We start from the raw sequence: 14,835 nt of genomic DNA on the forward strand, positions 1-14,835 counted from the left end.
AACACAGGTCAATGCAAGAAAGACCTATCCTGTGTGCATACCAAGTAGGTACGGGGGACTGAGGCAGCACATGATGATGGAGCGGTGGAGCCCCTTAGTAACATCCGCCCCCTGCATAGAGCAGGGCCCCGCACTCCCTTTTGTACAACGCAAATCAGGATGGGAAACGCCTGCACACAAACCAGGCACACAGGACCTAGAGGGCATAACATTAGGGACATGGAGCCACATGACAAGCAGCTGCCCGGGACCCATACTGCGCTCACCATGTAAATAAACACAGGAAGTACCCTTATGCCTCGTGCCTCTAAAGTAGGCACACCCGTAATATGAGGACCTCCCTGGTGGGCATGTGACAGACACCCATGAGCAGGTTCTGGAGCCCCAGAGAGCACATAGTACACAAGTAAATATACCCAGTACCCATGCTGTTTGCCTACAGAGGCACAGGATCCCGCTAATAAGGAGGGGACTCAAAAAAGGTGTGTGTCATGACAACATTGGAACCTGGAAGGACTCTGGAAGGACCAAGAAGGAACAGGGAGCAGGTGGTGAGTGTACCCAACAGAGTCTGGAGCAGCCCACTGCTTGTGCACACGCACCCCGAAGCCTGTTAGAAGGGAAGCTCCGGGCCAGGACCAGGGCCAAGGAGATCCCGTTCTCTAGCTCACCCCCAGCAGCACTCAAAGAACCCGCACATGGTGGGAGCATGAAGGAGCAAATAGGCAATAATTACATATATGGTGGGGCTCCTGGGTGGCTCAGTGGGTTAAGCCTCTGCCTTCAGCTCAGGTCATGATCTCAGGGTCCTAGGATCGACCTGCATCAGGTTCTCTGCTCAGCAGGGATCCTGCTCTCCCTCCCCTCTCTCTGCCTGCCTCTCTGCCTATTTGTGATCTCTCTCTTTGTCAAATAAATCAAATCTTTTTTAAAAATTTCATATATGGTGAGTTCACACTGAACACGCAGGTACCAATGTTCACAATCCCAAACTATTACCAGGTACATGCCAAGTCCTCCTCAGACACACACTGGACAGTATGTAGAGTGGGGGTGCTCCGCGGCCAGTGTATGAAAGGCGCCGTTTAATTACCCAGGACACCCCGAGGAAGACTTCACACACCACGGGCAGATCCAGAAGGAGCCTTGAGCAAGCTGTGGGGACAGGGGCCCTAACTGCTCTCAAGGGCTCCATGCACAGCCCTGAGTCCAGAGCTCACAAGGCTTGAGGCAGCCACCAAGCACACACACAGATGTACACGCACACGGCCCACAACACGGGGAGAACGTGCATGCCCCCGCTTCTGAAGCAGCCCCGATTTCCGCAGTATTGGATTCCTGTGGGAAGTGTTTGGGCGCGCAGTCCGAGTGAGGTGGTGTCTGGGGCTGGCTGTGCAGCGCCCATGCCAGGGACCTGCACGCTTAGCTCTTGCTCCCTCCTCCTTCTACCCATTCGCATTCCGGAAACGTGTGTATGAATAACAGTAGCTGGTATATACTAAGTGCAGTATATTGTAAGCTATCAGGGGGCCTGGGGGGGCTCAGTTGGTAAAGCCTCTGCCTTTGGCTCAGGTCATGATCCCGGGGTCCTGGGATCGAGCCCCATGCGGAGCAGGGAGTCTGCTTCTCCCTCTCCCTCTGCCCCTCCCCATGCACCTTCTTTCTCTCTTTCTCTCCTCACTTTCTCTCAAATAAATAAAATATATTTTTTAAAGATTTTATTTATTTGACAAAGAGAGAAATCACAAGTAGGCAGAGAGGCAGGCAGAGAAAGAGAGAGGAGGAAGCAGGATCCCCGCTGAGAAGAGAGCCCGATGTGGGGCTCGATCCCAGGACCCTGAGATGATCCTGAGCCCAGGGCAGAGGCTTAACCCACTGAGCCACCCAGGTGCCTCTCAGATAAATAAAATCTTAAAAAATAGATTGTAAGTTATGGCTACTCTTAATCGCGTGTGTACATCTGAATGCACGTCTGGATGGACACACACGTTTCCTTATGCCATGTTTCTGTCTGTCCATCTGTGGCCACCTCTCTATGTGAGTGTGCATGTGAGGACATCTTTGTGTTTGTGTCCCCAGTCTTGCATCTCCCTTACAACCTGAGGATAAAGGGGGTAAGGTAAGGGAAACTGAGGCCCACAGAGGGGGAGGAGCTCACTGGGGAAAGGAGGAGGGAAGTGGACAGGAAGAGGAAAAGACACAGCACTGGAATGGGGCCTAGGGCAGGAGGAAAGGGGATCTAAGGACGGAAGCAGTGGGAAAGGGTAGGTGAGGAAGGAGGAGAATGGGTTGGGAGACAGAGGAGGCTTGCAGAAGGAGAACGGGAGGTGAGTGGGTCCCGCTGGAGAAAGAAGAATACGGAGGAAGGTGTGTCCAGGGAGGCAAGGGAAAGAAATAAGAGAAAGGGAGGTTTTTCTGGTCCATACAAAATTTAGAGATTCCCCCAAGGGCCTCCCTTGGGATGGGGTCTGAGTGGAGTATGAAGGGGAATGGCAGGAAACAGAGAAGAAAAGGGGAGAGAAACCATAATGTGGCTCCCCAGAATGGGACAGCCTGCTGCCACCAGCATCCAAAAAGAAGCTCAGGAGAGAGGGGCCCCTGAGTCCCAGAGAAAAAAGTCCACAGAACACGCCAGGCCTCAGCATAGAGGCATCTGAAGGAGGTGGGTCCTGCAGGAGGTGGGAGGAGAGCTGAGGGACTGGCAGATTCAGGGAGACCAGGGCTCAATGGTGGAGACTTACTAAGGCCAGAAGAAAGCTGGGCTGAGCAGGAGAGGGGGACAGAGGACCAGGTAGAGGCATGAAGCTTAGCAAGGGGGCAGAGGAGTGAGGACTTCTAGACTAGAAATGGCCAGGGCAAGTGGAAGAGGAGCTGGAGGGCAACGTGAAGGCCACGGGCACCTGGCAGATGAGCCCTGCCTTACGTACATCCAAGGTCCAGAGGCTCTCCCAGGTGGTCTCTCCCAGAACATCTGATTCAGTTCCATTTAAGAAAACATCTACCAGGGGCACCTGGGTGGCTCAGTGCATTAAGGCCTCTGTCTTCGGCTCAGGTCATGATCCTGGGGTCCTGGGGTCAAGCCCGGCATCGGGCTCTCTGTTCAGTGGGGAGCCTGCTTCCCCCTCTCTCTGACTGCTGCTCTGCCTACTTGTGATCTCTCTGTCAAATAAATAAATAAAATCTTAAAAAAAAGAAAGAAAGAAAACATCTACCAAGTGCTAGTGTGTGCCAATACTATGCTGTGAGCTTAAGACACAAAGGGGACTGAGGCACAACTCTGCCCTCACAGAGACCTGGTCTGGGGGGAGACAGACAATACATGTGCAGTTACTGAGGGAAAGCAACACAGAGGAACCCCAGAGCAAAGGGAGAGAAGCTGGACACAGAAGACTACATACTTTAGGATCCCATTTACATGAAATTCTATGCAAAGCAAAACTATAGCAACCAGAGGGGCACCTGGGTGGCTCAGTGGGTTAAAGCCTCTGCCTTCGGCTCGGGTCATGGTCCCGGGGTCCTAGGATCGAGCCCCGCATCGGGCTCTCTGCTCAGCGGGGAGCCTGCTTCCTCCTCTCTCTCTCTCTGCCTGCCTCTCTGCCTACTTGTGATCTCTGTCTGTCAAATATATAAATAAAATCTTTAAAAAAAAAAACCAAAACTATAGCAACCAGAAAGCAGATCAGTGGTTGGAAGTGCTGCGAGCAGGAGGGGACTTATGGGGTAATGGGCATGTTTTGCATCATGATTGTGGTGGTGGTTACACAACTGTGTGTATGTGTGTTGGGTGGGAAGGGGGGGACTTATACAATCAGAACTGGTGAATGCTATACTTAAATTATATTGCAATAAAGCTGACCAAAAATAAGTAAATAAACAAGCAACCATAAGGCAGAATGTTAAGGCTCAAGATAGGGAACACTCAGTAAACACTCAGTACTCTGCAGGACCCAAGAGAAGGGAGAGGGGGCAGTGAGAGAGGGCTTCCAGGAGGAGGTGATGCCTGAGATAAGACCTGAAGGACAGCAGTGAAAGTTGAGACATTTCCTTGGGGGAGGGACTTTCACATGGAAGCATGTGAAAACTAGAAAAAGTTCAGTATGGTTTTTTTTTTTTTTTAAGATTTTATTTTTAAGTAATCTCTGTACCCAAGGTGGGGCTTGAACTCAGGTTTGGCAATCAAGCGTCACATGCTTCACTGACTGAGCCATCCAGGCACCCCAAAATTTCATTATGTCTTGAGGCCAGTATGCAAAATGGAACTAATGAGAGTAGAGAAAAGCGAGGTCCATAATACAAACCCCACGATTGCTGGGAGTACCTTGTTGAATAAGTCCCCCCACCCTGCAGCCCCTCAGGCCCACAAGAGGGAAACTGCAACACAGAACTGGGGATTGTGAATCTGCCCCTGTCTGCCTCACAAAAAGGACTTCCTTCCTCTGCCCTTCCAGAACTTCTTCCCTACTCCTTTCACATCAGGACATCCCTCCCCCTAGGAAATAGCCTCTACAAGGGACAACCCCCTAATCCCTGCCACAGCCCACATCAACCCCCACCAGTTTGCTGGTCACAGTAAATCCCTCTAACCTGGATTCCGTGTGGCCACTGCCCCCTGGTGGCTAGAGCCATGCATTACTAAGAATAAAGGGACAGTCCCAAAGCCAGGCCTAGTCTCTGCTCCTCCAGGGCCCATGAAGGCCGCTCCCATCACTGTCCCCTTCCTGCTTCTTGCTAAATCCAACAGGTGCTTCTCGGCCTTATGTGACTTGTCTTGGTCTTATGTGACTTGTCTTGTCGACCGCACAGGGGCCCAACCGTCTTTTAAAAATCCTCTTTGCATCTGAGAAAGCTCACTCTCTTGGTTCTCCTGCTCTGTCTCAGCTGCTGTCTCAGAGTGAAATTTTCCCTCCCACAACTGCCTTCTCTAAGCTGATATACCCAAATATTTCTCCATCTTATCCCTCTCGCCTAAGCTTCAGACCCAGATATCCAGCCACCTCCTAGAAGTCTCAGAGGCATCTCCAAATCAAAATGTTCAACCTGAACACACTGTCTTCCCCACTATGCCCCACCCCCACACCGACGTGGGTTTCCTCTTCCCATACTGGCACTTCCATCCGATCCAGCAATCAAGTCAGAAAAATGGCCCCCAGCCTTAACAGCCTCACATTCACCTCCAAGTCAGACTCAAAGTCCCATCCAGTTCATTTACTTTCTTAATATTAAGATGGGCCATATAAAAATGGCCAAGAGTCAACACGGGCTTTTTCTTACAAAACAGCAATTTCATAGGTTTCAACCTATTTCTCAAATCTGTCCCCTCTTCTCTTCCAGTGACGCCCCACCTCCAGGTCCTCATTCAGACCTCCATGCCTCCTGCTCAGCCTGATGTACAGGCCTCCCATCCAGCCTCCTAACCTCCAGTCCTGCCCTTTCTAGTCCATCCTCCACAACTGGCCACTGGGGCGAGCTTTCTACAACATGGCTTTGATGAAATCATTCCCTGCTTCAAACTCTTTCAGGGCTCCCTGTTGCCAACAGGATGAAAGCCAAAACCTTCCTTAGTCAGTTTTTCAGGCCCTTCCCAGTATCTGGCTCCCCTCCGGCTCAAGTCAGCACCGACTACGCATTGTATACTCCAACCAAACCAGACCAGCCCCACTTCCTTGAGCTGGCTTCCTCCAACTTCCTCCTAGTTACACATCCAATTCTCTGTAACTGGAATATCCTTTCCCCTTTCTTCTCCCTGGCTAATTTCCATTCGACTTCAAGAACCATTTCTTTTTTCTTTGTTTTTTTTTTTTTTTTTTTTAAAGATTTTATTTATTTATTTGACAGAGAGAAATCACAAGTAGATGGAGAGGCAGGCAGAGAGAGAGAGAGAGGGAAGCAGGCTCCCTGCTGAGCAGAGAGCCCGATGCGGGACTCGATCCCAGGACCCTGAGATCATGACCTGAGCCGAAGGCAGCGGCTTAACCCACTGAGCCACCCAGGCGCCCCTTCAAGAACCATTTCATAGCGGGAGCCTGGCTGGCTCAGTCATTAGAGTATGTTGACTCTTGAGTTTGGAGTTCAAGTCTCACATTGGGTGTACAGATTACTTAAAAAAAAAAAAAAGGCGTTTCATATATCCTAGGCTATCAGAAATCTCCTATTTATACATCCATGCATTTAATTCACACAGCTGGAGTAGCCATAAAAGTGTGACCTCCATGGAAAGTGCTAGGGATGCCAAGAGGGAGAGAATACAGTTCCCGTACTCAAGAGCTCATGGTCCAGTAGGACAGACAAGCACATCGAGAAACCAAAACAATGTTGTGTGCTGGGACATAACACCAGCCTGAGATATAACTTCTCCTGACGTTGGAGGAACACTGAAATCAGAGAGGACAGGGGCGCCTGGGTGGCTCAGTGGGTTAAGCCTCTGCCTTCAGCTCAGGTCATGATCTCAGGGTCCTGGGAGCCCCACATCGGGCTCTCTGCTCAGCAGGGAGCCTGCTTCCCCCTCTCTCTGCCTGCCTCTCTGCCTACTTGTGATCTCTGCCAAATAAATAAACAAAACCTTAAAAAAATAAAAGAAAAGAAAATCAGAGAGGACAGAATAAACAAAAGCATGCATGTGAGGAAGAGCAGGTTGTAGGCCGGCGGGCAGTGGAGTTGTTAACATATAAACTGTGATGGAAAGATACTGCTGGAAGGGCCTGATGGGGCCCTATCATTAAGTATCTTTTGATTTCAGAGGCCACAAGGGTTTTCATCAAGGGAAACTCTATGTTTCTGAGAGGGCAACAGTAGGGGCCAGATAAAACAGGAAGCTGTTGCAATAACCCAAGCAAGACAAGCTATAGGCTGATATTGTGACATTATTATTAGCAATGCAGAGCAGGTGCCTAGTTTGAAAAACCTTGAGGTAAACCAAGTCAGCAAGGCTTTATGTTTGGATGTGAGGGGGAGGGAGAGGGTGGCATCAAGGGTGATGGCCATGTTTCTCCCCTGGATGACCAGGTGGATGGAGGTGCCATTCACTGAGACAAAGAAAATACGAGGAGGCCCAGAGCTTCTCCCAAGATGTTCTTTTCAAAACCTCCGATGTCTGAGGTGCCCATGGGACATGCACTGGATCCAGCAGTCTATACTGGTTCTGAAGTCAGTATTAGGGTATATTTACATGCAGTATCATGGAGAGACTCTGGGTTGAAGGTCTGGACACCAGACCTTTTAGCTATACTGGTGATAGCTAAAATCACATGGGTGAACAACGTCTCCCAGGAAGACCATGCAGAATGAGAAGCACTATAGGCTGAGAGAGGAGCCTGGGGAAGACCCACATTTCAAAGCTATGCAGAGGAGTCCCTGTGTGGACCAGAGAAGAAGCGGTCAGGGAGGAAGAAGAACCATGAATGCGCTAGGTCATGGGAGCTGTGGCAGGCAGCCTCTAAGAGGCACCCAGGGACCCTGTCTTGTGTGATCCCCTCCCCATAAGTGTGGGCTGGGCCTAGTGACTCGCTTCTCATGGACAGACTATGGCACAGGTAATGGGGTGTAACTTCCAAGATTAGGTTATAAAAAGACCACAAATTCTGTTCATTCCTGCAGTCTTTTTCCCTTCTCTCTTTCTCTCTCTCCTTCCCTTCCCTGATCCCTCTGTTGGATCACCCACCTTGGGGAAACTATGGCATGCTATATCCCCCATACAACCCGAGCTTCATACGAGATCACAACCCCCACTAAGCCACTCATGGATTCCGGGCTTGCAGAAATTATGAGATAATAAACGTATGTCGTTCTGAAATGCTAAGTTTTTTGTTTTTTTAAGACTTTATTTATTTATTTGACAGACAGAGATCACAAGGAGGCAGAGAGGCAGGCAGAGAGAGAGGAGGAAGCAGGCTCCCGGCTGAGCAGAGAGCCTGATACGGGGCTCGATCCCAGGACCCTGGGATCATGACCTGAGCCGAAGGCAGAGGCATTAACCCACTGAGCCACCCAGGCGCCCCTGAAATGCTAAGTTTTGCAGATTGATCTGTTACCCAGAAGCCAAGGGAGGAAAGATTTTCAAGAGAGAGTACTGGTCAATGGAGTCAAAAACTGCAGGTAAAGACTGGAAAATGTCCTTGGATTTGGCAAGAGAAAGTCACCCACAAGCTCAGTGCAAGTGGTTTCAGTGAGTTGAGGCTCAGTTGAGAGAGGAGAGCTGGGGTTGGTGAGCAGGAGTGCTCTGCGTTGCAGACATCCATTGTTTCTGCCTGTCCAGCAGCCATTTCACCCTCGTCTGTGACAGCTCTCTGATTTTTCTCTGAGTAACCACCTTGGCCTACCAGATACGACTCCGTAAGACTGTCCGTCAGGATGCCCAGCTGTCCACAGGCCAAGGGGAGGCCATGTGACTCAAGCCGCACCAATTAGAGGCTCTCCCTGGAATTTGAATCGTGAGCTTACGTGACCTGCCGCTGGAACCTGTTTAGAGCTGATTCATGCGGCCAGCCAGGGCCCTGAGGAAACGGTTATTCCTTCCTGCTCTCTCCATCCCTGCCACTGCCCTGGTTCAATTTTTTTTAGAAGTGGGGCTCTTCAGTCTCTCCCTCCATTTTGTGTGCCACCGTCATTTCCTTCTAATCAATTTTCTCTTGCTTATGCTTGCAATTCAGTCTCTGTTGCTTACAGCCAAAGAACCCTAACTCATACATATTCTTTCAAGAATTTTGGATGGAATGAGGAGGAGAAAAAGGACAAGCACTAGAGGTAGAAGGAGGTAGAGGCTCTTTGTTAGTTTTTAAGGCAGTAGAAACTTGGACATATTTCTAGGCTAAGAGGGAAGAGAGAGAAGAAAGGACTGTCAAAAAGGGAAGAATGATAGAGTGATGCTCTGGGAGTCATGATGGGCTGGGGGACGCATGGGAGGAGAGGCTGGCCTGGAACACAGCCTGGAGAGGTGAAGTAAATCCGGGTGTGGATACTCACAGGTTTGAATAGGAAGCTGAAGGAAATCACAACTGATTCACCATAACTGTATTTGTTGAACATGAAAGAGTAGTGTTGGGGGAAACTTGTGGGAGAGCGGCGGCAGAGAGAAGCTGGCCAAGAAGTAGAACTACTTTGCCACCATCCTTCTCTGAACCGGTCACAAGCACCTGGACCGAGGCTAGGGATATGCTGAGAGATGAGGCAGAAGGTCTCCACGTAAAGCAATCAAGAGTGTGCTGGTCATTTTCCCTTTGCTCTTCCAGGTCTACTCTCCACCCTTCTCTACCCAGGTGGACAACATCCCCTGGGCTCCTTTGCCCTCTGACATCTAGCTGGGACCTCCACAAAGGCGCCAGCAGGATATTAGAGCGGGAGAAGAAAGTACCATCCTAGATATTTCTTCTCTTAATCCCAGCTCTGTGTCAGTGGTTCTGACCATGGCTGTATCTTTCACAACTTCAGCGCCTCTCAGGCATGTCCCATGGCTCTCACTGAGCTCCAGTGGTACCATTTCCTTTCCCCACCCCTGCAGACCAAAGAGTGGTCACAGCTTCCTGCTGCTTTCACCTCCCTTGTTGGTTCCCTCAACCCTGCCCACACCTCTGCAAATAATTCCTTCATTAAATTATCTTCAAAATCCCAGTTGTGATGCCCTCTGTTTCCTGCTGGGACCCTGACTATTAGAGAGCTAGCGAGAAACATCATATAGTCTAATATGAGGCTCTGGCTGGGCAGAGAAGAGAGAGAAGCCAGGAGGAGTCTGACCAACTAGCCCTAAACAGAGGGACCAGGGGAGTGGAGCTCTCTGTAAATTAATCTACAGGTGTGATGGCAGTGGGGGCCTGAGGGCCTGGAAAGCAGGTGCTGGGATCAGAGCACAAGATGCTGGATTTCAAGCACACAAAACAGTAATAGGTTATAATTAAAACCAGGGCTGTTTTTGTTTTGTTTTAAATATTTTATTTGTTTTTAAGTAATCTCCACACCCAATGTGGGGCTTGAACTTACAAACTCAAGATCAAGAGTCACGTATTCAACCAACTGAGCAAGCCAGGTGCCCCTATTCTGAGTTAGCATTCTAGCTCTGCCACTTTACTATGCGTCAGCCAGGGAAGTGACTTCACCTTCCTTAGTGTGCATGCTCACTTTAAAATGAGGCTACTAATACCAACCTTGCAGGTTTTGTGAGGGGTAAACACATGTAAACCACTTGGCACCAGGCCTGACATGTGGTATGAGTGCTCAGCAAATGTTCGCTATGTGCACTGCACTTCCAAGCAATGACTAAATCCAAGGTGTGGTCACGGGAATGAATGGTTACAGCGGGATGAAGGTCAGCAGAGATGAGGTGGAAAGAGACCAAGAGGCTAGATAATTGGAGGGTTGAGTCAACAATCTCCCTCCAACCAGGGAGGTTAAGTATTCCAGCAGGATCGTGGCATGGGGTAGAGATACAGTCTGTGAGGAGGTTCTAGAGTCCTCAGGAATGAGGAGGGCAAGTGACCAGAGTCAACAGATGTCAATAAGGAAGTGACAAAGAGGGTGGGAGAACCTGAAGACATAAGCCTCTAGGAAGCCCGAGGTCCATGAAGCCAAAAATAGAGTCAGTGTGCCTCTTCTGAGCCTCCACAGCTCCTTGCATGTCCCTTTGAGATGCCCCCAGTGACCATGTCCCCCACTAAGCCAGAGCTTGTCAAAGGAGGGACTGGATCTGACCCATCCTGTAGTAGCTAGAACAGAAATATCCTTTGGCAAATGATTGTTGAATGACTTGGGGGGTCAGGAAAGGAGCACAGTTCTGGGTGACATTTAGTAAAGTGGCAGGGCCAGCATGCTAGTGCAGGACTCTGAGGCCCAAACTTAAAATCCCTGGTTTTAACCACAACCTATTACTGTTTTGCATGCTAGAAATGTGCTGTCTCATGCTCTGATCCCAGCACCTGCCTTCCAGGCCCCTAGGACCCCACAGCCATCACACCTGTAGATTAACTCATGGAGAGCTCCACTCCCCTGGTCCCTCTGTTCGGAGCTGGTTGGCCAGACCCCTCCTGGCTTCTCTCCCTTCCCTGCCCAGCCAGAGCCTCATATTGGACCATCTTATTTAAGTTTCACTTTGTCCCACCTCTCTCTCTCTGCATTCTCTCTCTTTTTAAAAAATATTTCATTTAGGGGCGCCTGGGTGGCTCAGTTGGTTAAGCAGCTGCCTTCAGCTCAGGTCATGATTCCAGGGTCCTGGGATCGAGCCCCGCATCAGGCTCCCTGCTTACCAGAGAGCCTGCTTCTCTCTCTCCCTCTGCCTGCTGCTCTGCTTACTTGTGCTCTCTCTCTCTCAAATAAATAAATAAAATGTTTTTAAATATATATTTTATTTATTTATTTGAGAGAGAGAATGAGAGACAGAGAAAGAGATGATGAGAAGGGGGAGGGTCAGAGGGAGAAGCAGACTCCCTGCCGAGCAGGGAGGCTGATTCGGGACTTGATCCTGGGACTCCACGATCATGACCTGAGCCAAAGGGAGTCGCTCAACTAAGCTACCCAGGTCCCCCTGCCTTCTCTTTTAATAACCTAGTGCCTTAAAAAAGATCTCTTATTCAATTCAAAACAAATGTTCCCTGAGGGGCACCTGGGTGGCTCAGTCGGTTGAGCCGACTCTTGATTTCAGCTCAAGTCCTCATCTCAGGGTGGCGGGATCAAGCCCTACATCAGGCTCCACACTGGGCATGCTCTCCTTTCCCTTTGCCCCGACTCCTCACTCACTTTCTCTTAAAAAAAAAAAAAGACAAATGTTCCCTGAGATCTCATGGAATACATTCTATTCCACCTATCTGGAATATCCTTGTCCATTTTATCCACCCAAAGACTTCCTACTCTGCATTCAAGAATGAGCAGAAATTAATCAGGGAGAAGAAAAATAAACCACAAGGACACCGCATGTTCATTGGACTGGTAAAATTAAAGTGTCCGACAATCCCAAGCTGATGACAGTATGTAAAGAGAAGATGAAAAGAGAACTCTCATCAGGGTGGGAAGGAGAGTAACCTGGTACAAACACTTTAGAAAAGTTGTTTGGCAATGTGGTAGGCTGCAAAATGTCCCCCAAAAGGTGTCTATGGCTTAATTCCTGGAATCTGTGAAGGAAGGTAACCACGGATGGCAAAAGGACAGCAGATGTGGTTAAAGTATGGATTTTGAGATGAGACTGTCCTGATTATTCAGTTGGTCCCTAAGTGCCATCCCATGTGTCCTCATAACAGGGAGGTTGAGGGAGATGTGACATAGAGAGAAGAAGAGGCAATGTGATCACAGAAGCAGAGACTGGAGGGATGTGGCCACAAGCCAAGGGATGTTAGCAGCCACCAAAAGTTGGAAGAGGCAAAAAGCAAATTCTTCCCTAGAGCCTCTGGAAGGAGTATGGGTCTGCTGACATCTTGATTCTGGCCCAGTGAAAATTTTAGACTTCTCACTTCCAGAACTACAGAGAATACATTTCTGTTGTATTAAGCATCAAATTTGTGCTAATTTATTACACCAGCCATAGGAAACTAACACAGGCAGTATCTACCAGACCTGAACATACCCAGGTCCAGCAGTTCCACTTGCGGGTATATCCCAACAGAAATGTAAGCATTTGTTCACCAAAAACCATGCACTACAATGTTCGCAGCAACACTATTCGTAACGGTCCCACACTGGAAACAACCTCAATGTCCATCAACAGTGCCATGCATGAAGTACTTGTGGGATGTTTATAACAGTGAGTCAGCTACTGAGGGACATGTGGAAGAAACGTACAAACAACACTGAGCAAAAGAAAACAGACACAACGGGAGACTTATTGTATGGTTCCATTTATATCAAGTGCAAGATGAGAGAAGATTATCTACATCATTGCGGGGCAAAAAAAATAAAAAGAGGAATTATTACGTAAAAGGCAAGGTAGTGTTCCCAGCTAGGAGAAATGGCGAGGGGGTAGGGATGTTCAGGAGGGAGCACATGACAGGCTGGGGGGTGAGGGGCTTCTGGGGTGTGGTAAGGTGTTTCTTAATGTGGGAGGCACATGTGTTTTACAACGTACTAACACCATATATCCGTTGTCCCTACTTTTCAGAATGTTCTAGTTCACAGTTGAAACGTAGGGTGGTGGTGTTGATTTTGAACAGAATGAATGGGGGTCCGATCCACGAGGCCTTCCTGGGACCCTCCAATCAGTGTCCCCTGGGCTCCCCCGGCCTCTGCGGCTTATTCAGTCACTACCCACCCTGGGCTGTGGCCCGCGGTGGCCCGGCGTGGCTCGCCCACCAGCACAGGGCCTGCGGAGCCAGCGGCGCCCCAGCCAGAGCATTGCCGGAGCCCCAGCGGAGGCCCCGGGACAGGCGCACAGCCGGGACCCCCACACGTGGGGCCTCGTGAGCCCACCTCACACTACCACCTTCTAGCGCAACCGTGCTGTGGCTGTCGTCATGGCCAGCCCGTGGGAGCACATGGCCACTGTGCAGACGAGGGCTGACTAGGCGCCGCCACTTACCTCTGACTCTGCTGATCTGTCCCTCTCCCTGCACCCGGTTTGGGCACCTTTCCTAAGACCTTCCCCAGTCTGCCCTCTCTGCTGTAAGGCCGCTCTCCGTCATTCTGTTGAACTCCTACTCATCCCTCAAGAGCCAGCTCCGGGCTCCTCTCCTCTGTGAAGCCTTCCTCTGGGCTCTCACAGGCCCCTAGTTCGCCTGCCCGCGGTCTGCCCAGGCCATGCCCCACGGACTTTCTTGACTCCTGAAGCTCTTTGATCTCCCCAGCTTGTCCTCACGGCCTTCTGTGACCCACTTCTTGGCCTCGGTGGTGTGTCGGTCACTCCCTGGGGTACCGCGCGGTCTCTGGCAAGTCCAGGCCAGCTCCACCGCAGACGCGCTCAACGGCGCTCTGGAGGCGACCCACATCTCCATGTTCCCGCCACCGCCGGCACCTGCCCCGCACTGCGCCTGCGCGGGCTCCTGTGGCCTCGCAGCTAGGCGTCTCCACGTCTAGCACGCGCTGACCAGCGAGGTAGGAGAACGCCGGGCTGGAGAGGGTGGGGCGGGCGGGGCTTCGGAGAACGGGGAGGGGTGGGCCATAGGTGGGGCCCACACCCCGGAACTGATGGGTGGGCAGCGCCTGACTCTCTCCCCACAAGGGGGCAGGGACCCTCGTGCAGAAGCGGAAAGACCCCCCTCAAAGCCGGGTGAGGAGGCCGGCTCCGCAATGCTGGCCAGCAGAGCCACAACCAGCAGCAGTTCCCGCCCCCAAGTACAAAAATCCCCCAAACCTTGAGAAGGAAACCTACTCCCGCCCAGACCAAAGGCAGTTCCCACAACTGGAGGGAAGAAGGGGCGTGGAAACCCCCCCACCCGCCTCCCCAACCTGCATCCACTCGGGGAGAGAGGCTCTTGAGCTCAGGGCTTCTCTATCCCCCAGGCAAGCCACCTCCCCTCTCTGAAACCCATTTCCTGTCAAATATGGGGGCAGAATCCCTACTTCGCACAAGCTAAGCATTAAATAAATCTTGAGGTGCCCAGCAGACCCTAGCTCCTGCCCAGAAAGGGTATGGTGCTAGACCAGGTCTTCATTCCAGGACAGGTCTCAACCCTTAGACTTGCCACAATGTTCCTCCCCACCAACACAGGCCAGCGGTCCAGGTTCCCAAGTGTGGGCAGAAGTACCTCTTCCCCCAGGAAAGGCCAGCAGTCCCTGCCTACCTCCTCCCACCCACCCCCATTCCCCAGCCTGATTCCCTTCCCCCACAGGAAGGAAAACCTTGGTTATTGTGTAAGAAACCTGAGTTCCTAAGCCCTTAAACAAGGGGCGGGGAAAGAGGCCACAACCTCCAGTAGCCACACGGCAGCA

Source organism: Mustela nigripes, chromosome 17 (assembly GCF_022355385.1).
Source record: "Mustela nigripes isolate SB6536 chromosome 17, MUSNIG.SB6536, whole genome shotgun sequence".
NCBI classification, from domain to species: domain Eukaryota; kingdom Metazoa; phylum Chordata; class Mammalia; order Carnivora; family Mustelidae; genus Mustela; species Mustela nigripes.